This window comes from Dermacentor andersoni, chromosome 3 (assembly GCF_023375885.2).
Source record: "Dermacentor andersoni chromosome 3, qqDerAnde1_hic_scaffold, whole genome shotgun sequence".
Taxonomy (NCBI): Eukaryota; Metazoa; Arthropoda; class Arachnida; order Ixodida; family Ixodidae; genus Dermacentor; species Dermacentor andersoni.
In genome coordinates, this window is record NC_092816.1 from 37,172,705 (window position 1) to 37,195,470 (window position 22,766).

The following is a 22,766-nucleotide window of genomic DNA, read 5'->3' on the forward strand; positions in this document are numbered from 1 at the left end:
GCTCCAATGCTCGCTCCACTCGGCCGTGTGTGCCAGTCGATCTATGGGGTTTTGTTTGGCTCAGTGGGACCCAGAGCAGGAACCGGTAATGGCGCACCTTCATGTGGTCGCGCTGCCCCGCGGATCGCTTTGGTATTCTCCATGGTTATATGCCTTGACCTCCTTTGTGTCAAGGCAGCCCGAGGGTCAGTCAGGCTTGTGTCCTGTAAGACCGACATGGCTGTTCGTGTGTTGAGTGCAGTTCCTCAGTTGTGCTGCACCACAACAGCCCCCTTGTCCGGGAAGGACCGTTGGTCCGAACCAAGTCGCCCCGCCCAGTCAGCCTGGGTTAAAGGGGGCACCGAGGTCAATGTACCGAATTATGTTGGGTTGTAGAGTACATGTAATCTCTGGGACGAGGCACCTCCGGGTGCCAAGTCCTCTTCCCATCTGACAACGGTGCCGGTCAAGTAGGCCATCGACGACGGGTATGACATCGTTTTGTACATAAATATTTGCACAGTGCAACCTTAAAGTAAATTCCAAGTTAATAAGCCTACTTGTTGGAATGCTACTTCTCGTCGTCGTAGCTACGGATCTGCAATTGCCCCTGCCTGAGCTCATCCACCTTCATCTTCGGCTCCCTGGTGAGCTGATACTTCTGATTTCTAACAGCTGCGTCACTTCGCTACAATATGACTCTGCCTAGGCAGTACCGAGGAAGTTTCCTAGCGCGTGTTGTGTTTGTCCCTAGGCGTGTCGACATTGCGTAGTGGGGTCGAGTTTGTTTACTCTCGGACGCTGGCGGCCGGCGCTGTAATATAGGTGAACCAGCGGGCACTGCCGCCCCATTTGGTGACCGCTGTGTCGGACAGACTGTGTCGCACCTTCGGCGCTTGTGCTAATTCAGTCGTGGCGGATCATAGCTTTCTCGCGCCTTACGGCGATGTACCTTGTAAATCACATCTCAGATGGTTCTGTCGGAGCAGTAGCGACCGTAGCAGAGCCCGGGCCGCATATATCGAAAGAAGTCGCGGGGCGCGGTAGTTCTGAACTTAGCGTCACAAGTTTGCGGCTGGACGTAATTATATGTATTCAATCGTGTTTTCTACTAGCTCTAACAACGCGTCACTATCTCGCATTATTGGCGGCAACTCCAGGACACCAAGGCGGCGACGGGGACACAAACCCTACAACCCGAACTGGTCCGTGGGTGTTAGCTCGCCGAGGATAGTGCGCGTCAAGAGTTTATAAGATCGGCTGTCCGCTATCGTGGACAGCCAGTTTAAATGCGAACACCTCCTGGCACGCTTCGGCCTCCGCGGCCCCAAACCACGGGCCGCCCTGCTTCCAGCTTTGATCCCCCCGCTACACCTTCGGTGCCATGGAGATCCTGCGACGCCTGCTTTTTTATAACCTCAGATGCCCTCCTGAGGTCTCCAATTGCCGGTTACATGTGCCCTCCTGGAGCAGTGCTTGTAAAGAATCCTATCTATCGTGGCGATGAAAAAAAAGCAACCCGCGACTTTACAACACCAGTCAGAACATTGTCGCTTCAGACACAGCGATCACCAAGGGGGCGTCCGCGCCCACTGCCTCCTTGCGTGGGCACCAAGCGGCTGAGCGTAAACAAATTCGACCGCACACCGCAGTGCCGGCATGTCTCGTGACAAACGAATACAACGCACGTTAAGAAACCTGCTCCGTAGTGCTTAGGCAGAGTCCTGTATTCAAAGAGCAAAAGCCCGCAGATTTTCTCTCTCGCGCTCGCTCTTACTCGCGCCTGCGTACAAACGGCTGGCAATCCCTCAAATGAATGTCTCGTGGCCGCAGCCTTTCAAGATAGGCGTGCGCGGCCGTGCAAAGTACACACTTGTTGCGGAGTGCGAGCGCCCCCCCCCCCCCCCTCTATCTCCCGCCCTGCCCCTCTTCTTTGCTTCCTTTCGCGCCTGCTCGCGGGATTGAACCGCGATTGTCAGTTCCCCTTCCCTTCAGTAGCCAAGTACGCAGTTTTCACGATTAGATAAGGCTGGACATTCCCCTATGGCCTTCTAGCTGCACGGAATTCTTAATCAATTTTAAGCGTACGTTTCCCTTATTCAATGGAATTGGGGCCCGTGATGGCGAAATCATAATCGCGCTACTACTAATAAATTCTTGGCTGCTCTAAGTGCGTAGCAGTGCCGTGCATTGCACTCGTCTGAGCGACGTCGTCCACCGTGATAGGCTCGTTTCGGTCGTCAGTTCCCGAATCCGAGATAAGGTCGCGCAGCGTTAAATTTATTAAACCCCCAAACTTAAAGAATAACAGATTCCTCTGAGTGTCACTCCCAGTTTCTGAAGACGCCTCTGTTATATGCATTACTCGTACACTGTACCTCGACAACACATCGTTTCTTCATTCACCGGTATTGTGGAGTCAAGCATACTTGCCACCCGCAAAGAGTGCCCCATTCACGCACGTGGTACAGTGGCGTCCTTTCTTCGTCGGCGCGAACGCAGTGAGAGGCATCCGAATCGTGGCGCCAGTCAATGTACGAGGAACGACGTCGACGAAGGGCGCATCAGCGATTGCGAGTTCATCAGTAGCTAAAATCCTGAAAACCTTACGGCATTAATTTCACAGCTGGCACTCGGAGCGGCGCGAAGGAACACGAGTTGAAGCCACATACGCGAAACTTGACACAGCTAAATTGTGAATTAGCGTGGAGTAATGCATTTCGCGAATTGGAATATACACCACTCACGCGTCACGTAACGTAAAGGGCACTTTTGAAGAGCTGCATTCATCACACGCCAGAAGTAGCGAACAGAGCTTCCGTAAATTAAAATTTATGCTGCTGCTATCGCGACTTCTTGCCTGAAAGGCGCCATCGAAAGAAACCAGCGGTGCGCGGCGCGCCCTGACGTCCGAAAACCACGTGAGCGCGTCAGCGGCTTTGTAGGGCGTTGCCGGCAGTCATGGGAAGAGCCGCGCAGGCAACACGTGACCTCATGGCGAGAACCGGTAGTGTGCAAGGGCGTCCGGCGGGAGTAGTGCCGTACTCCTCGCCCTCCTTTTTTTTCTCTCTTCCGTGTGGAATCATCCGCGGAGAGCAAAATACGCCCCCCCCACCCTTCCCCTCCCATCCCTTCACGGCCTTTCGCGTAACGGAAGTCGGCGCACTTCCCGCTTCTATCCCTTGCGTACGCGAGATTGAGAAGCGAGCTACCGCGGGCCCCCGCCGGCTCACCCTCGTACGCTTGTACTCGCACACACAGCAGACGGCGCGGCAACGATTTTATTGCCTTAATTATACGGAGTTTCACGGCGATATAATTGGTGTCAGATTGAAGAAAGAAGATACCTAAGCACTGTAAGGATTGGTGCCAAGTATAATAACAATTATGGGGTTTTACGTGCCAAAACCACTTTCTCATTATGAGGTACGCCGTAGTGGAGGACTCCGGAAATTTCGACCACCTGGGGTTCTTTAACGTGCACCTAAATCTAAGTACACGAGTGTTTCGCATTTCGCCCGCCATCGAAATGCGGCCGCCGTAGCCGGGATTCGATCTTCCGAACTCGTGCTCAGCAGCCCAGCACCATAGCCACTGAGCAACCACGGCGGGTTGCGAAGTATAATAAGCTGGCGAAACTTTTTTTTTTCGCTCCGAGTATCTTTAAATTACCCCTTGTATTAAATCGGGTTTGTATAATATTAGGCTTTTTACAGTATCACTGGTCTTTGCATCTTATATAATATGCAAAGACCAGTGTTGCCACAACCCAGAAAGGTAACTAGTATCAGACCAGTGACTGCATTTCTAATTTTGTGTAGCGCTTATTCTGTTGCACAAGCACATTGTATTACAGCAAAATAATTTTGTCATAAGGAAAATCTCTTACTTGTGTCTACAGCCAGAGGTATGGTTGGAATATCAGCTACACCTTGCAGAAAGCTTGTTGCTTTTTGGAGGTCAACGACGTCTATCTTAAGATGGTCCACACCCAAGTAAGACACGACAAGCTGTAAAAGGAAGATTTGTTCTAGCATTCTGCTACCGTAACAACAAATTATCACAAGCAAATCCCAATCTTACAGATATCTAACGTATGTGAGCATAGCAGGGCATATAATGAAATAGCAAAAAAAAAAAGGTCAATGCCATTTCTGAAGTAACATTGGCGTCCGCGGAAGCAGAGGCATCCGAGCATTGCAGTAACATTGAAAATAACCACTAATAAGAGGTGTACGAGCAGAGCGCAGCACACACTGTTGTGGGACACATGCGCACTTTTTCAACGATAAAATTTACCTTCAGACGCAGCACACAAGCAGCAAAAAAACTTCGAAGAGCAGTGACTGACAAGCAGCACATTTTTTTTTAGGTTAGCAGTGACATTTTCAGTGACATAGCTTCGAGCGCGAAAGAAACTGTTAACACAAAAAAGAGAAAGGGTAAGACAGAGGGTTATGGGCGTCTTGCGCTGGAGTTTGGGGTATAGTAGCGGGGCCTGGTGGCAGCGCGCGAAACTTTATCTGGGTAGTACGAGCTGGGGTAGTATATGTGCTAATCTTCACAGTGTTAGGAAGTTCAGAAGCAAGGCCAATTAATGTAACATTGAATATAGTTGGACTGAGAAGTCCCCCTTGTGGAACATCTCGATGGATATTGTACTGGCCGGTGTCGCCATCACTTGTCGACAAAAAATGCAATGACTCATAGTCGCGTAAGGTTCATGGCAACTCTGCGTGAATTAGCTGCGATGATTCTACACGTGTTGTCTTTGTCGGTGATTTCATTGTATAAGCGTCGTTACCGAAAAGGTAGCGAGCGGTTTAGGCAATGACTCATAGTCCCTTAAGGTTCATGGCTACTCAGTTTTTGCGATTTAGCTGCAATGATACTACCCCTGTTATCGTTGTCAGTGATCTCGATGATGACGAGTCGGTACCGAAAAGGGAGCGGTTTAGGCGTTCCGTGTTGCAGACATATCACTTGCGATGCCACAACGATCCGGCCCAACCGACCACCCAGCGGCGTTCGCGCATCGATTTTACAGTATCAAAGAATGTGATCGCAGCTGCGAGTGAAATAATTATTTACCACCGATCAAGGCAATAAATGAGTCTGCGTACTTTTCGGCATGATGACCAGCCATCAAGGCAATAAATGAGTTCGTATTTTTGTTCAAAATTATGTGTCAACTCTGCGTCGCGTGTTAAACAGCTTCGCTGGTCAACCACCTTGACAGAGTGGATGGCTCATGATTTTTCTCTTTTTTTGTGTGTACATGTGTAAGGCCCGAAACGAAGTGAGGCAGGATCCTGCCTACCGAACAAGCGAGAAGAGCCTGGTATGACACGCACAGTGCTGTGCATCTGCAATTGGAACCAATATTAAACGCAGTGCCGCAAAGACACCACTTTGTATAACTTCCATTGTGTTTCTGGTTACTTACGCAAATTACTTACTAAGCTACTTCATGTTTTAATATATCGAAAAGACCAGTGCTTGTTGCAATATGCAGTACTAACCTCAGCATAGGCTTTTATAGCGACGCATTAATCGTATGCGACGTTTATTCTCATGCAGTGTTCCTGTTTATGCGCTGCATAGGTCTCAACCGAAATGTCATCCAATGATGGAAACACGAAATCTGGGCCGCTATATTGTAGCGTTGCCTTATGCCTTATTCTATGCTATTCTTATCATCCACCACACACGGCCGCCTGATCCCGTTGATAATGGGGGCAGACCGTCGCTCTGACCACTGGCCAAGCGCGAAAAGCCTGAAAAAGCATAGAATCGGAAAAGGCATCGCTACAAAATACCGGGCCAGGTGGAAAATCGGCAAAGTCTATTGTACCTATAAGTGATTGATCACAAGTGAGGCCAGCTTCCTTGTGTGGTCTGCTGAGATGCCGTTGGAGACGACTTCGAAATCTGTACCGAAGGGGTTCGGTCGGTCCCCTAGCCCCTCCTCGCTCCAGCGGGTGACGGTCGCTTTGCATGTCAGGTTATCGATCGCTGCATATTAGAAGAACATTTCTTAATACAAGAGCTTCTATTCAGAAGTGTTGCCAACGTCTTTTCCTAGAAAGAAATCGGGAGCGGAGCACGAGTTAGCACATTTTCCCATCAGTGTAAAAGAGACTCAGTTAATGGGATCCTGAACGACCTTCCGGGCTTGGAAAAAAAAAAAAAGCAGAGAGAGTCCGCGGTAGCACAAACTGCTGTGAACCGCTCAGCTAAATTATGCAGGCGTGCGCTCTGCATGGAGCGCGCAAGCGGAGCGTGAAGTCACCTTTTTTTCAAACTCTCTCTCTATTCAACACAAGCCTGCTCCCACTACGTCCCCTGTACAATATCGCTTATACAAGAGTGAATTAGGAACTGCGCAAGTTTGCCCAATGTCATGGAAGAACTCATTGTGCGACGAAGTTGAAATTTTGAGAGAAGGAGGAGCATTTTATGTAAGATGCCTATGCAATGCCTAAAAAATTGCTCATATTTACAGCGTTCGAAAAAAAAAAAAAAAGCTGGTCTTCGAAAGCGCCATACGGTCGTCATCAGCTATGTTACTGATGTCGCTAGTGAGCTGCACGGCAATGGAGATGAGACACATGCTAAGTGCAAGCAGTGGCACGGTTAACATTTATGATGTAATTAGGAGCGTTGCAAATATTTGTTGGACCCTTAGTTGTTTCCCTATTAACAAGTTTTGTACAAGGTTTCTCCTGTATCTTTGGTGGACTAGACAAAGCCTCGTTTATATTTGTCTCAAATTAGGGGTTACTTATGGGCAAGTTGTAGGTGAACTTTCAAGCATGTGGAATAATTACAGCCTCAGCAGTAAACAACTTATGCAAGAGGCTTGGAGCTGTCCTGATTTAGGTTATCACAGCACTACGATGCACGCAAGACTATAGTAGGCACTCGACTACCTATTTTATGAATCACGCTCGCTTCTATGTAGGCGCAGTTGGTCACGTGTGGCCTTAAAATATCGGACGCATTGTAGGCACATATAAACACATCGTTTCTTCATTCACCAGTATTGTGGACTCAAGCATACTTGCCACCCGCAAAGAGTGCCCCATTCACGCACGTGGTACAGTGGCGTCTGTCTTCGTCGGCACGAACGCAGTGAGAGGCATCCGAATCGTGGCGCCAGTCAATGTACGAGGAACGACGTCGACGAAGGGCGCCTCAGCGATCGCGAGTTGCTCAGTAGTTAAAATCCTGAAAACCTTACGGCATTAATTTCACAGCTGGCACTCGGAACGGCGCGAAGGAACACGAGTGGAAGCCACATACGCGAAACTTGACACAGCTAAATTGTGAATTAGCGTGGAGTAATGCATTTCGCAAATTGGAATATACACCACTCACGCGTAACGTAACGTAAGGGCACTTTTGAAGAGTTGCATTCATCACACGCCAGAAGTAGCGAAAAGAGCTACCGTAAATTAAAATTTATGCTGCTGCTATCGCGACTTCTTGCCTGAAAGGCGCCATCGAAAGAAACCAGCGGTGCGCGGCGCGCCCTGACGTCCGAAAACCACATGAGCGCGTCAGCGGCTTAGTAGGGCGTTGCCGGCAGTCATGGGAAGAGCCGCGCAGGCAATACGTGACCTCATGGCGAGAAGCGATAGTGTGCAAGGGCGTCCGGCGGGAGTAGTGCCGTACTCCTCGCCCTCCTTTTTTTTCTCTCTTCCGTGCGGAATCATCCGCGGAGAGCAAAATACGCCCCCCCCCCCCTTCCCTCGCCCATACCTTCACGGCCTTTCGCCTAGCGGAAGTCGGCGCACTTCCCGCTTCTATCCCTTGCGTACGCGAGATTGAGCAGCGAGCTACCGCGGGCCCCCGCCGGCTCACCCTCGCACGCTTGTACTCGCACACACAGCATACGGCGCGCGGCAACGATTTTATTGCCTTAATTATACGGAGTTTCACGGCGATATAATTGGTGTCAGATTGAAGAAAGAAGATAGCTAAGCACTGTAAGGATTGGTGCCAAGTATAATAAAAATTATGGGGTTTTACGTGCAAAAACCACTTTCTCATTATGAGGCACGCCGTAGTGGAGGACTCCGGAAATTTTGACCACCTGGGGTTCTTTAACGCGCACCTAAATCTAAGTACACGAGTGTTTCGCATTTCGCCCCCCATCGAAATGCGGCCGCCGTAGCCGGGATTCGATCTTGCGACCTCGTGCTCAGCAGCCCAACACCATAGCCACTGAGCAACCACGGCGGGTTGCGAAGTATAATAAGCTGGCGAAACTTTTTTTTTCGCTCCGAGTATCTTTAAATTACCCCTTGTATTAAATCGGGTTTGTATAATATTAGGCTCTTTACAGTAACACTGGTCTTTGCATCTTATATAATATGCAAAGACCAGTGTTGCCACAACCCAGAAAGGTAACAAGTATCAGACCAGTGACTGCATTTCTAATCTTGTGTAGCGCTTATTCTGTTGCACAAGCACATTGTATTACCGCAAAATAATTTTGACATAACGAAAATCTCTTACTTGTATCCGCGGCTAGAGGTACTGTAGGTATGTCAGCCACATTTGCGAGAAAGCTTGATGCTTTCTGCAGATCCACGATCACTATTCTTAGATGGTCGTGACCCAGGTACGAAACGACAATCTGCAAAAGGAAGATTTCTTCTAGCATTCTGCTACGGTAACAACAAATTATCACACGCAAATCCCAATCTTACAGATATCTAACGTACGTGAGCATAGCAGGGCACATAATGAAATAGCAAAAAAGAAGGTCAATTCCATTTCTGAAGTAACATTGGTGTCCGCGGAAGCAGAGGCATCCGAGCATTGCAGTAACATTGAAAATAACCACTAATAAGAGGTGTGCGAGCAGAGCGCAGCACACACTGTTGTGGGACACATGCGCACTTTTTCAACGATGAAATTTACCTTCAGACGCAGCACACAAGCAGCAAAAAAACTTCGAAGAGCAGTGACTGACAAGCAGCACATTTTTTTTAGGTTAGCAGTGACATTTTCAGTGACATACCTTCGAGCGCGAAAGAAACTGTTAACACAAAAAAGAGAAAGGGTAAGACAGAGGGTTATGGGCGTCTTGCGCTGGAGTTTAGGGTATAGTAGCGGGGCCTGGTGGCAGCGCGCGAAACGTTATCTGGGTAGTACGAGCTGGGGTAGTATCGAGCCCTGGCTGTGGCGAAGCACGTTTCTAGCCCGAGTTTTGCGTCGATTGGCACTTTCTTCTGCCCTGTTGCGAGTGCGAAAAGGCTCGTCACTTCTCACAGACCACGCCGACCGCACTGCGAGCTAGCCGCAGCCTATAGTTTAACGAGAACGGACTCTCCATGAGACGTAATGCTGGAAGCAGAAGGAGTCGGCGACGCCGATCCGGAGAGACCTAGCTCAGCCTCGGAAAAGCGTCACCGTCGTTACTTCTGCCTCGTGGGCTGCCATGAACAAGAAGGCCTAAATCCCCAACATCAGATTCTACCGTTTTCCTTCAAGGCCTGACGAAGCGGAGCAACGGGCCCGCTGGATAGCTGCAGTTCGTCGCGCTGGGTAAGCGAAACTTCGCGCCATGCTGACTGCTTCGCCTCTTTTGAAGCTTGCTTGATTATCTGTGTTCTAAAATTCGGCATTTTGCACTTACAGACCCGACGGCAGACCGACATAGCAGCAGGTATGGCTGGTGATTCACGATTCGAGACCCGGCCACAGCGACAATATACAATTCGATTGGTGCGAAGTGGTGAAGTGACCAGGTGTGTGCAAATGAACACAAGCTGTCAGGCTGATTCGGTGACAATTCACTACCCCGCTACGAGCAGCACAGGTTAGAGAGTTAAATGTGCTCATCCTTGACCTCAAGCCAGCCCATTGAGGCAGCGCAGCAACGTAGTATTGGTTGCAGCACATCGATGTTCGAGCGCTGTCATTAAAAGCTACATCAAGCGAGCAGCGCACGAGCTCACGCTGCAGCGCGATTCGCACGTACGTTACTGCGAGCTCATATGCACTGCATCAGTTATTTATCAGTTGCTAAAGGGAGAGATGGCCGCTACTGAGTGCAGGTATAACTACTTGTCCATGCAGCGGCGTGCAGTCAACAAAGATTGCAGGAGGCCCGCCTTTTCGCGGCATGTCGAAAGACCGCTGCCGTCGCGGCGCGTACGATCGTGCGCTCGAGCAGTTCGTACACATGATGTCTGCTTATCACTGCACTGAATCTAGCTGCGCGCAAACCTTACCTAAAATTCAACTTTGTATGCGACTCGCGTCACTTGCTATTGACACCGCGCTAAAACTTCGCCACGTACACGTATTCGGCGTTACATATTTTGTTGCCTTTACGTAGCGTGCCACCCCGGATATCTTCGGCGCCCGATATTCGCTGCAAGCCGTGGTACTACAAAACCGAAAGTGGTGGGTCCATATTTAAACGTGCTTTCTGGAGCAGACGACCGAGCTTCGTGCTACCCAGTTCAGGCCAGACGGCGCTTTTTAGCACCATTTTCGCAGCGCCCCCTGGGCAATGCAAGAGCCCCATAGTTTCTTCCTTCACAATATTTTCAGCGACATTGCTGCTGTCAATTTTGTATGCTGCAGGAGCTCGTCTGAATAAGTTTGCTCGAAGCAAGTATCCCTCTAGTGTTATTTTACCATGAGAAATTTCCAGGAATGTCTCAAAGACCTACGAGGGGAACTTTTGCGCAAAAAGATTTTAATGTGAGAGCATTATATGCCACACAACGATAATCGTCATCCGCCTTGATGCGTTTCCTTTCTTTAACGCTGCGAGCCCGGTACTTTCCAGTAACGAACGGTACGCGCGTTATCAGCATGATAGCATTGTCGACAGGAAATGCTATCGTGCTGATAACGCGCATGCCGTTCGTTAATGGAAAGTACCGGGGTCGCAGCGTTAACGAAAGGAAACGCATTAAGGCAGATGACGATTACTGTTGTGTGGCAAAAGGGGCACTCCAAAGGGTGTAAACTGTTCTTAGAGTGTAAGCGTAGCCGAAAATGGTGCCAAGAATGGCCGACGGCTCAAATAGTAAAAAAGCCGGCAGATCCCACGCCGTGTGGAAATCGATGTTATGCAAATCAGTGTGCGGGAAGCGTACCAAGTTAACTAAACGACCATGGGAACACCAAGACGTAGGCGACTGTTTCATGACCTAAATGGCACGCATGTCATAATATTCATGTCATGACCTATCAGTTATGTTCGTCATACACTCTTGTCATACTGTGCCAATTTTGGTACCTAGAAAGTTAACGAAACCACTATGAAAGCACCAAGACGTAAGCGATTGTTTCATGACCTACATGACAGACATATCATGATATTCACGTCATGACCAATCATTTACGTTCGGCATACATTTCTGTCACAGTATGCCAATTTTGGTACTTACCAAGCTAATGATACGAGCGTGAGAGCATCAATACGTAGGTGGCTGTTTCGTGGCCTACATGATACACGTGTGATATTCATGTTAAGACCATTCATTTCTGTTCGTCATGCACTCCTGTCTTAGTATGCCAATTTTGGTACATACCAATTTAACGAAATGACCATTGGGCACCTAGACGCAGTTGGCTAGATATAGATACTGTCAAATCGGCAAATGTTCGTCAAGAAATGCTTCGCATTTAAAACACGTCAGAAATGCTCGGAGTGACGTCAGATTTCTCAGAGAGGTTCCTGTAAACATAGTAAATAATTGGTTTGAAAATAAAATATTGTACATTTCGGTGAGGGTGGGAATCGAATTTGGGCTTGCAGATTGCCATATGAGCCCGCTTCCCCACCGCCACGGCGACTCCACAGTTCTGGCTGACTAACGGTGCGCCTAATGCGTGCATGAGTGCGTTCATGTGTTCAATGCGAGCATTCATGACGTTACGAGGTCTACAAGCGGCAAATGTTTTCGCATTCCTACACGTGAGAAGTCTTAACCATCGTATTCAGAAATACATCTTAACTTGAAGCTCAAGTTAAGTCTCTGCCGAATATTTTTTCCTAATATGTAACGCAACATTTGTAAGAGTGAACGAAGCTGAATTCGTACAGCTTAAGAAAAATTTGGTAGAGTTAGCAGATGTTTTGGTTGAATTTGGTAGGGTTAGCAGAAGCTATAAAATGACGCTAATAGGTTCTGAGGCTAACAAAAGTGTATTTGTATCAACAGAAAGTATTCACTTACTCCGTGGCCTTGTACCGTATCTTGTACTTGAAGCGCGTGTCCTTCACTTATAATGTCTCCCAGTAATTCTTATGTCCATACGCCACGAATATTGACTAAATCCTGCCATCTTTTTCAACGGTTCTCTTGTGGTCACCATCATCATCAGCCTAATTTATGTACTCTTCAGGACGAAGGCCTCTCCCTGAGATCTGCAAATTCCCGTCGTGCGCCAGCCGATTCCAACTAGCGCCCACGAATTTCCTAATTTCATCGCCCCACCTAGTCTTCTGCCATCCTTTACTCTATGTAAAAAAAAAATCTAATTTTACGGTCAAACCTGCCGTAAAACTTACGTGGACCGTTCTGTTTTATGAGAAACGCCGGCACAATACGTAAAAAATACGGACGTGAGTTCTGTTTTTGAAATACGGAGAGCCGTCCGTATAATTTCATGTGGAGGGCATCTGAACATGTTAAGAGCGAATAATCAACACATAAAGAATATAAAGACACTGCTCACTTTCACCGGCAGTTACATCATTTCACCATAGGTAACGCTTTGAACATTATTCACGGGCGAATCGTAAACGCACGCACACAAACGGAAGTGGTTTTAGCGGTGGCGCTGCTTACTACCCTTGATCGCTTCTACATGAACGGTTGCATTTCTCCGGCACAAACGTACACTGTGGACCGCGACTGGAAATCGCGGTGTGAGGAGGTGGTATGACTATAGAGTTTCCTACAAAAATTTTTGTAGGAAGCTCTATGGGTAAACCTGCTGCATTTAGGTTTTGAATGGAATTGACGATGGGCTGCTATGTCGGTAATGTTGAATTCCAATGGCGGAGTCGGAGCAAGTTTTTCTGCACGTTTCGGAGCAAGTTTGTTCCAATGACAGAGTGAGGGCGGGCGTAAGGTGTTCCAATGAGAGAGTCGGAGGGGATTCAGAGCGGGAGTCACTCCGTGGAGCAGAAAAAGATGCTCCGCCAAAATCGGCGGAGTGAACCGGAACTCTGCGTGACGTATTTCCTTTACCACGTTTGTCTGCTGGGAGGCGCCACCGGTCACGACTCGGGAGGAAGCAAATGCTGCTGCACGCTTGGCGAGATATCTATTCCGCACTTTTAAAAAAAAACATCAGGTGAACGGCGCTAAAGAGACAAGTGACCGGTGCGGCGGTGCTGGGATCAAACAGCGGAAGGAAATGACAACACGCAAGGTATCCTGGGTAACTCGGCGATAGAATTTCCGCTTCCGCCTTGCTCCGGCGGCGCAGGTTGTGTTCCACTCGTGCATTTGGAGGGGTTTCTCTACGCCAGAGTCGAGTGCTCGCTCGCTGAGTCCATCGGCTGCTCTAACTCCGACATTGGAATTCAACATAAGTGATTTAAGTGGCCTTTTTTTATTATTTCACGTCGCGCGTGCGAAATGCACCGCGATGACTTGAACCAGTGCACTGCCTGGACGGGCTGAGCACGCCCTGTAACGACATTTTTGCTTTGCCATGAGGATTGATAAATCCGCGACATTGCGAGTCTGTGATAAAGGGTGTAGCGTTTGTTGTGCTGATTTCATATAGAGTACACTGAGACGAGTAGGCAATATCAGCGTCGATGACATCTGTGGCAGTCCGTTGTAGGCTGTATGTGGCCGCTGGTTTACTGACGTTGGTATTCCGGTTTGCGCTGTGTTGTGCTGTGTTCTTGGCGTTCCAAAACAAAGTAAAGTCAGTGTTCCCCTTAGTAATATCTCACGACGCATTGTAACGCTATGTTAACCATATTCGGCAACGCATTGCATCACAGCGAAGTTCTTAGCCATTATTATTTATTCCTTAAGCTTAGGACGCAGTGTCCTGGCTGGGCGTGCATAATCACTGTGTTCATACCCGTAATTGAACGCTTGCCTGTCTGGAATTGAACGAAGTTTGCTTGTGTATGAAGACCGCATAGACAATGTTGGTTGCGTATGCCCCTACATTACCATGGAAGGATGGTGTAGCGTGCTTGCTGCCGTAACCTCGTGCTATCTGCAGTGTTAGGTAACACTGGTGTCATACGGTGCCCATTACTTTGTGATCGAGCCCGAGCAATTGTGCTCGATCGCAATTGAAAGTGTCCGCGCGTAACCCGTTAAGGCTAGCTGCAGAAGAAATGGATTATTTTGCTTGCTGGTAATCTGCATCAGATGTTCCCCCCCGCCCTTTCTTTTTTACTTCTGACAGCTACCAGGCTGACAATCAACGTTCTGACCCAATGCTTCAGAATTTCACGTATTCTGAGAGTGGATTGCCACGCAAATTCTCCCCTTATGTGGCCGCAATTGTAAAGCACATGCATGAGATAAGTAATCTTTAACGTAACCTTGACACAAAATAGCGGTGACCAAAAGTGTGTAATGGACATTCCAAAGTTACAAATGTTCCAAACTATTATAAAAACAAATCAAAAGATGTGCCAACTAAAGATGATGCTAAAGGCTGATTCTAGTAATGTCTCTAGTTGCGTAGGCTAATATTCAGCTTATATGCATCACTGCCATAATTATTCTAATATTCATGTTGTGAGTTATGTAGAGCAATATGTCTGCTGTTTTGCAGAATAGAAGGTGCTGTGTGCTCTTCTTTTTTAAATGAGTTGAAGGATACCATTGACGATACCACAGTACTTAGTAATTCCGTGACAAGCTTATGTGCAAGAGTGTAATTGTATATGAAAATGTTTTTGCTTCATAGTGGATGACTGCTCTGAAAATACCTGATAATAGTATTTCAAATGTAGCTTTTGCACCAGTGAAGGATGTCTGTGTGCCGGTTTGCGCTCAGTTTCTCAGCCACGGAGCCTGCTTGCAATACCAGTGTGCCACAGCCATCTGTCGGGTGGTGCTTTTTGTTCTGGTAAACTGTGCCATTCTGTCGTATATCGTCTTGCATATGCAGTCTTAATGGACGATGACTGCAAATGCTGGTGGAATACCGAGGCCTCTGCAAGTAGAGTAATTTTTTGTGCATGCATTTAAAAGATAATTGATTATTTGTTTTCCTGGGGCAACAAATTGGTTCAGCAGGAGCACGTCGACTTGAAAGTGATATTGTTTCATAACTGACTTGGGTGCACGTATGAGTGGTGTTCGAAAAACACTGACAGTGCCAGAATTCAGGATTTGTGTTAACAAATAAAACATGCACCAATAAAATAATTGCTTGTCTAGTGTTGCCTTAATGAGTATGCAGAAACACTGCACACTGATCACTAGCACTGTTATGCATGGGCTCCATCGTAACTAAGTTTAGCCACTAGTAAGCTCACTGTGAGCTAGTGTTGAGCTAACTATAATAGGCGAATATGAGACAACTTAATTAAGTGCAACACTGGAAGGCAATGTAACAACGTAAAATTATATCCTGAGCTCGCAGCTCTATCGCGTGGTCCAGCAACCAAGATATATGAATATTAAAAGGGAATGAACGGTGCTACTGCCAGTACAAAGTAATGGCGACAGACACAGCAACATATTCCCTTCATCCTTTCTGTAGCCGTGTTCGACTCCCTTCTAAACGTTCACCAAGCAGCCCAATTCAGAACGCTCCTGCAGTTTGATCTCAATCTATCAATTTCACCATCCATCGTCACCTCCCACCATACATCACTTTCCAAATGATCCCTACAATTCACCGATGGCCCTCAGTCCCCAGCAGCTGCGGAGCACCTGACCAAGGCGGCGGTCAGACCTATAACGCAGCAGAGGGTGCTAAGAATTTCTGGGTCCGGACTGACCACCAATGGAAACTGACCCTGTCAACCTTTAATTGCCGAACTCTATCAAGTGAGGCTAGCTTAGCAGGTCTCTTTGAGGAATTTATTTATTTGTTTATTGTACGTTCAAGGCCCAAAGGCATTACACAAGGGAGTGGAACGAAATACAGAACATGTGCAGATAATAGGAAAAAGAAAAGAAAAGAAAAATGAGAAAGTGCGGATTAACAAATGTATTCAATAGTAGCTCTAAAAGCAGATGTATCGGTTATGTTAATAGTTGAGGCCGGCAGATGATTTCATTCATTGGTAGTTTTAGGAATAAATGAAGAAAAAGAAAGAGGTTCGTGCGACAGTGTTGAACGCTTAATTTATGGAATTATCAGAGACATTGTTTGGAAGTTCATCGGCCTTAGTGAGATAGAAGAACTGGTGAAGCTTATACATTGCTGAATAACGGACATGTCCTCTGCTATAGAGGTCTCTTAGATAAGAAGCAGTACTGGGTAGGATTTCTAATCCATAAGGACACTACGGGCAACATTCACGTATTCTACAGCATTAATGAGAGGGTAGTTGTAGTCGTAATCAAGCTTAATAATATGTATAGATTAAAGGTAGTACAAGCCTACGCTCCAACATGCAGTCACCATGATGATGAAGTATATCAGTTTTATGAAGATGTTGAATTAGCGATGAGAAAAGTGCAAGCTCGTTATAGTATAGTAATGGGCAAATTCAATGCAAAAGTGGGGAAAAAGCATACTGGGGAACAAGCAATTGGCAACTATGGCATTGACTCTAGGAACGCTAGAGGAGAGATGCTGGTAAATTCACTGAAAAAAATAAGCTTCGAATAATGAACACCTTTTTCAGGAAGTGTAGGAACAGAAAGTGGACCTGGAAGAGCCCTAATGTTAAAACAAGAAATGAAATTGATTTCATACTTTCTGCTGATCCCAGCATAGTGCAGGATGTAGAAGTTATAGGTAGGGTAAAGTGAAGTGATCATAGGTTAGTGAGGGCTAGGATTCACCTCAATTTCAAAAGAGAAAGAGTAAAATTTGTCAAGAAGAAGCAGGTTAACCTAGAAGCAGTAGGGGTAAAAGCAGACAAATTCAGGCTGGTACTTGCAAACAAATATGCAGCCTTAGAACAGAGAGATGAAGATGACATAGAGGCAACGAATGAAACCGTATCTAGGCTGGCTTCAGAGGCAGCCATTGAAGTGGCAGGCAAGGCTACAAGGCAAAGAGTAGGCAAGCTCTCTCAAGTAACAAAGGACTCGCCACCAGGTGGCCGAGCTGAATGGAAGTGCGCCTTTTCGTCTCAGACAGTCACTCTCTTCTGTTACTTTGGGCCTTAGGGCCCAAAAGTTGCATCGACCATGGCCACGGATGACCCAGAGGCAGCTTTCACCGTTCCATTACCCGAGGACATGGAGTTACAGCAGTTTCAAAATGCCCTCACGCCAGAGGATATGCTAACCCAAACGCGAACCTCGACCGATGCCATGGTAGACACCACCGCTTCGAGGAAAACGCCGCTGCGTCCAGTCGTGAATTCATTCGCTCCACTTGCTGATCCCTGAGCCACCAAGGGCAAACAAAGGCAAGTGCGATGGTTGACTCATCTCAAACCTACTCATTGTACACTCTTAGAAGTGACAGAGTGCCGGGAACTCTCTTTGCGGGAGTAAACGCTTGTCCCATATTTCACTCTCTTTTCGAGAGTGCTAGGAACCCTCTGCTGCCTAGAGCAGGCATACTCTCTCGAACAGAGTACTGGCACTCTGGCTGTAGGAGAGTGACGAGCTCCTTTACAAGAGTAAAGTGGAGTTTCTGCGATGGAGCACATGTGCTCTTTGCAAGAGTTACAAAGCTTTTGCCACTGTAGAGTTCTGCTACTCCTTCAGAGAGTATTACGATCCTTTCTCGGCTTGAGTGTGTTAACTCCTTCGAAGAGTTGTCAGGAGGAATGCTACTCCCTAATAGAGTTTTCCCAATGCAATTTAGAGAGAGTGTATCAACTCCCTCTGAGAGTTGCACAACTCTCAGGATAAGCATTTTCCTACTCTCCAGAGGAATCCTGCTACTCTGTGGTGCAGCATACCGCTACTCCACAGCACAAACCATGTGATTAAGCCTAAATGGCGAGCTTTTTAAAAATTGTCAAAAGCATCCTACTACCCATGAATATTGTGAAGCTTTCCTGAAATTACATCCCAGAAAGTAGTTTTCACATGAAGAGCACAAGCTTTTGCCCCATATGCCATGGCATTTTTAGGGCAATAGTTTTTCATGGAGCCTCAATGTTCATGTTCACTGCAGCTCATTGTGTTGATGGGCCCTTAAAGACAAAATCAGTGCATAGCAAAGGGACAGAAAGCACGAAGAACAAGCAGCATGTTTATAATTCACAGCATACACACATTGTACAACGAAAGAGTACATGACAATTGCACGAGCACTTCTACACAAACAAAAAGGAATAACAGCACGTTTCAGCATGGCACTCCATTTTGACCATCACGTGGTCAAAATGGGCTCCACTGCGTTACGCACATTTCGCAGGCGAGGCCAACACTTCACAGGAAGCAACGAACCAAGTGCAATTGACAGCGGAATCATTATTCTTGTTGCTTGTACTTGGAGCTGCTGGCCGAAAGATACGGTATGTGTTTGCAAGTTTCTTCTTGGTTAAAATACGGAAGCAATATCACACGACGCACTGACACCTCTTGCAACAAGATGGGGTGTAAAGCAATTGCATTTTTCCTAAAACATTGCACTGCAGAAGATGCACAATTCAATGTACCCACGAGAACTTTACTCGTACAATAAACACACGAAGCATGCAGTCTTTAGTGTGCCGGTTACATAGGAGGCCCATACCCAGCTAAATTTGTTAGCGATGTGTAAAACGCGACAAGGATATACAAAAATCGTTAAAAACATGGTGGTGCAGTTATGGGGGGAGGGGGGAAGGAGTTCACTGCAGGAATGTACGAGTGCACGCAATTCATCACGCCATTCACTTGGATTGTATATATTTCTTACTTTACAGACACGGAATATTGGACGGGACAGCGCACATTTTGAAAGAGGCACATTCGTGTCTTTTAGCTGTGAAGAGCAGGGATCACATGTATGCCTAATAAAAATTATACGTAACATAAAATCACAACGTTAATTTGACGCTTTGCATGGACTTTGGAAAAGCTCACGAATGTTACCACCATGTGCTGGTGTTTGTGTTCGTCACATGCTGTATATTCAGTGATCTGTTGATAACTGAAAGCAGGGAAGCTCGAAATACAGGTTCGCAATTATGAGTTGAGCAATTGACTTATACTAGCAAAAGAATAAAGAATAAATAGAAAGAGCAAGAAAGCGATGCTGGCATTGCCGCAGGAGCGGCGCTCTTACACGTACGCGAAGTGGCTCTCATGTATAACTTTGGCTGAGATTGCGTATCCGGGTGAAACTCTGGTTACTCTGCAGCCCTGGTTACTGTATAGTTATAGTGTATAGTTACAGTGGCACTGTACTCTGGCTACTGGTATGGTACTCTGTAGAGGCTCCCTACTGGGAGCCTATATAGTAAGTCTACGCTGCCACGGGCACCCCTGTTCTCGCTAGCTGTGGCCGCGCCTGTACAAAGTGGGGCCACGAATGTGGGCGCAGCCTACGCGATGGCGACATGGTGCGGAGGATATATCAGCGGTACCTACCATTGTCTGCGAACATGGTGTGAATACAACCTCACAAGTTTTTTTAGCGAAGCCAGCGCTTGTCCTCCCCTACCGGAGCAAGGCGAGTTCACACCACTACCGTGGATGTTTGCTGACAGCATGCAGCTGAGAAATTGCTAAGTGAGTGTGTTGAGCAGGACGACCAAATGTCATCCAACTCTGCAAACACGCATCGCTACGGGAGCGAAAGGTAGGTGCGGATGATTCCTTTAAGTGGCAGTAAGAATGAAAAAATAAAAATAAAAGTTAGACGACACGCAAGCAGATATCAGTTGTATATGCGAAACCATTAATGTGTAATTGAACGTCGCTGAATGGTCCTTCGAGCTTTGTGCTTCGAGTATCGTTTGCGAGTTTCGCTGCATGTTATGTTATCATGTTTTGCGTGCAAATTGGTGGGGGTTATTTTTTTTCGCAGTTTACGCGAAGTGAGACTGAGGAAGGAGCAGCGGCCACCAAGGACGGCTGCAGCACGCAGCAGCAAGGACCAGTGGTGAAGAGAGAGAGTGATATAGACCACGCACCAGCTTCCGAGAGCCCTCTCCCCCCATACAACACGCTGGCCTCTCTCTCGCCGGACCAAAGCGAGGTTCACCCGTCGGCGTTATTGCCTTTCTGTGCCGCTTAGCGCAGCAGTTTTTTTAGTTCGTGCCTTCGAAAACGGAGCAGTAGGCGGCGTGAAGGCGCTACCGATGCATATTGAAGCTGCACTCCGTGGGCGACGAGGTGTCACACGCTAATTGGAGGTGCAAGACAAATTATGTGCGGAAACTGCGTCGTCACTTCAGAAGAAGACCTACACCGCCTACACCAGGCTACACCGCGTTAATGCCTTCGCTGCGCTTAGGCTACCGAAGCGCTCGATGTCGGCGCTCGTTAGAGTCATGATGCAGTACTTCGCTTCTCCGCTCCTAGATGGCGGCGCCATCTCTGTCAAGGGAACCTATTTTACGCATTCGCTACCATTGCTGCCATTCATTGCCATTATTCACACTGTTTTCACGCATGGGCCAACACTGATAGTATAGATCTCTATCATCTTCAATGCCTTCAATATCATGCACTGAAGCTTCAACTCCGCATTCGACTCCGACCATAATCTCCGCCTTTTGCCTCCTATAACCAGTTATTTGAGCATAAGTTATAACCCACGATGTTTTGTCGAATTCATCGCGACATATTGACAGTGCGCCCGCTAATCGTCTTGTTAATACAAATAACACTATATTTTCTCAAAACAATAACCTACTCTTACCGAAAGTCAAATGTACTTATGGTAAATTTGCAGTCAGTTTTCGTGGCATTGTACCACGGAATTCAATCCCAACAAAGCTTAAGTCATCTATTTCTGTTTAGTCTTGTAAATACAATTCAACAATAATTTATTAGAAGCGCTATTTTCTTGGGTACGTTCGCCTTAGCTGTGTCATTTGTTTCTCTTTTTGTGTGTATACGTGCTTTCCTTGTTATCGTTAATTTAGAAACGTCATTGGCCTTATATAATCGGAATGCCTAAATTTGCACACTCTTTAAATTAGGACTGCAATAATTTACTTAATGTTTACAGATGTTTCCCATATCTCAAGTGCTTCATGTTTTCCGTGTGTATATATTTCTGGAAATTTTGATCTTTTTGTAGCAGTATAACCCGGTACTTACGATAACTGTGTGCCCACGAATACAGGAGGTACGCCCCACAGTTTTTATTCTGCGACCTCCTAACACGCTAAAATAGTCATGTCTTTCTTTGTACTTGTACTTGAATGGCATCTATTTGCGGCATGTATGTATGTATGTATGTATGTATGTATGTATGTATGTATGTATGTATGTATGTATGTATGTATGTATGTATGTATGTATGTATGTATGTATGTATGTATGTATGTATGTATGTATGTATGTATGTATGTATGTATGTATGAGTGTATGTATGTGTGTATGTATGTGTGTATGTTTGTATGCATCATCATAATCATCATCATCAGCCTATTTATGTCCACTGCAGAACGAAGGTCGCTACCTTTGATCTCCAATTACCCCTGTCTTGCACCAACCGATTCCAACTAGCACCCGCGAATTTCCTAATTTCGTCGCGCCACCTTGTCTTCTACCATCTTCTACTGCGCTTCCCTTGTATTGGCACCCATTCTGTCACCCTAATGGTCCAAGAGGTATCTAATCTGCGCATTACATGACCTGCCTAGCGCCACTTTTTTTCCTCTAATGTCTATTAGAATATCGTCTATACCTGTTTGCTCTCTGATCCATACCGCCCTCTTTCTGTCTCTTGAAGTTATGCCTAGCATTCTTCGTTGCATAGCTCTTTGCGCGGTCCTTAACTTGTTCTCAAGCTTTTTAGTCAGTATCCCAAGTTTCTACCCACATGTCCGAAGTGGTAAAATGCACTGATTGTACACCTTCCTTTTCTGTGGTAATGGTAAGGTTCCAGTCAGGAGCTGGCAATGTCTGCCATATGCAATTCATCCCATTTCTATTCTGTGAATTTCCTTCTCATGATCAGGGTTCCCTGTGATTAATTTACCTAGGTAAACATACTCCTTCACAATCTCTAGAGGCTGACTGGCGATCCTGAACTGTTGTTCCTTTGCCCGGCTATTTATCATTATCTTTGTCTTCTGCATATTAAGCTTCAACCCCAATCTTACACTCTCTCTTTTAAAGTCCTCAATCATTTGTAACTCATTTGCATTGTTGCTGAATAGAACAATGCCATCGGCAAACCGGAGGTCGCCGAGATATTCGCCGTTGATCTTTACTTCTAAGCATTCCCAGTTTTATAGCCTGAATACTTATTCTGAGCACACAGTCAATAGCATTGGAGAGATTGTGTCTCCTTGTCTGACCCCTTTCTTTATAGGTATCTTCCTGCTTATCTTGTGTAGAATTAAGGTAGCTGTAGAACCTCTGTAGATGTTTTTCAAGGTATTTACGTAAGCGTTCTGAATTCTTTGATTACGTAATGCCGTTATGACTGCTGGCATCTCTACTGAGTCAAATGCCTTTTCGTAATCTATGAAAGCCACATAGAGAGGCTTATTGTACTCTGCGGATTTCTCG

General features: G+C 46.6%; 1 long non-coding RNA gene across 6 annotated transcripts in view; it reads right to left on the minus strand.

The window, feature by feature from the left end:
- The window catches only part of LOC126517676 (uncharacterized), a 76,774-nt gene that overhangs the window by 31,083 nt on the left and 22,925 nt on the right, over positions 1 to 22,766 (minus strand). Inside the window, exons 4-5 of one of the 6 annotated variants that reach the window (XR_011893339.1) lie at positions 8,503 to 8,623; positions 5,834 to 5,994 (exon numbers count right to left, since the gene is read on the minus strand). The exons of the other annotated variants lie outside the window; for them this stretch is intronic. This is a non-coding gene — a long non-coding RNA (uncharacterized lncRNA). The remainder of the gene's footprint in view (positions 1 to 5,833; positions 5,995 to 8,502; positions 8,624 to 22,766) is intronic. 6 annotated transcript variants of the gene reach the window in all.